Source organism: Primulina huaijiensis, chromosome 2 (genome assembly GCF_012295235.1).
Source record: "Primulina huaijiensis isolate GDHJ02 chromosome 2, ASM1229523v2, whole genome shotgun sequence".
In the NCBI taxonomy this organism is placed as follows: Eukaryota; Viridiplantae; Streptophyta; class Magnoliopsida; order Lamiales; family Gesneriaceae; genus Primulina; species Primulina huaijiensis.
Window position 1 is genome coordinate 404,314 of NC_133307.1, and position 1,679 is coordinate 405,992.

Sequence of the window (1,679 nt, forward strand, 5' to 3'; positions counted from 1 at the left end):
ACATTATATTATATAGTAAATATATAAACAATAAATAAATAAACAATAAAATAAATATTATTACTTTTGTTACCTTTTTCTTCTGTTTTGGAGCTTGGAAAAATATGGAGAACTTTTAGAGCTTCGTGCTGATAACGTGTTGTGAAAAAGTAAAAATTTACGGTAAAAAGTAAAAATCTTACTCTCAAAATTATCACACTATACACTTTATAATATTTTTCTCTCAACTCAATTGTGATTTTCTTCACAAATGAGAGATCTATTTATAGGAAATTTTTTACAAATAATCCAAAAATAAATTACATCATTACCTTCATCATCACACACAAATTTCAATATTCAACACCTAATTTTACCCAATTTTCAACATTCAAATATTCAACATTCAATATTCAAATACACATATTTAAATATTATTTTTCAACAGAAACTACTTTTTCATGTTTTTTTTATATCATAATCTAGAGGATGGGGAAAACTCGAACTGGAGTCAATACATGGGAAATTCCGATGAGACCATTAGACCAAGCCCTCGATCTTTACTTTTTCATGTTTCGATAGAGAAAAAATTAGAGAAAAGAGTAGTGCCCACTATAAATATACACACTCAAAACCACATCACGAGGGTTATATATGGTTTGCTTCATTTTCCATCATTGCTATTTAATTTGATCTCCTTTGCTTTCAAGAAATGAAAATCTTTTACAACATTTAAATCTAGGTTCTCTATTACATTTATTGGATATCTGTTACTTAAATCTTTCCTCATGTAAGGAGCATTTATTCTAACATACATAAGGGTAGGGATACATGCCAGTATAATTGTAGTACCGAATGCAAAACCCAATTATCCAAAATCGATTTGGATATATCGAGCAAATATATTTTATCGGCTCCACATGTCCAAATCAAAATTGAATAATTGAATATAGTGTGATGATACTATCTTTATGTTAGCATCTCATCAGTCTAGTTCATACATAAGTAGATAGAATATCAATTGTTTCAAAGATTTGACAAAAATTAAGATGAACTTATCCATTGTGGTCCTATTAGTGTACAATCCATGAGTGATTATTTTTGTTTCATTGTGATTGTATATGAATTAAGGTAAAGATAAAGTGGGTAGAAAATAGCACAAAGTTTCATTGGATTAAGTGAAAAGCTCCTCACTTTTAGCTGAGTTGGGGAGAAATCAAGATTTTGTGGTATGTTCCAATATTGCAAATTACAAATAAGAGTGGAAATTTTTTTGTGGTGACTTATATAAGCGGTTTCAAATATAACAAGCTAAGACATCTTCCACCGAAACATTTTATATTTCATCTTTTATCAAAGAGAATATATAAAATTGAGAAAATAGTAATTTTTGTTTCTCTTTGATCCTCTATTTTGTCAAAATTAGATCTTAGTCCACATCTTTTTAGTTTTTTTTTTTTAAATCTATTTTCATCGAAAATACTGTTGTGGAATTGATGCAATTAATACTGCAGATATGAGAGCCATATTGACGTCAGCAGGTTTGTATTGTATAGGAAAAATGACAAATAAAACAAAAATAACGAATCTAAAATTGCAAAGAAATCAATGTCAAATGGAATATAAAATATTGGTTCCATCTTCCACTTTCCCAGCTCGTTTATTCATTATTATTGTTGTCTCGGTAAATCCCAAGAAAC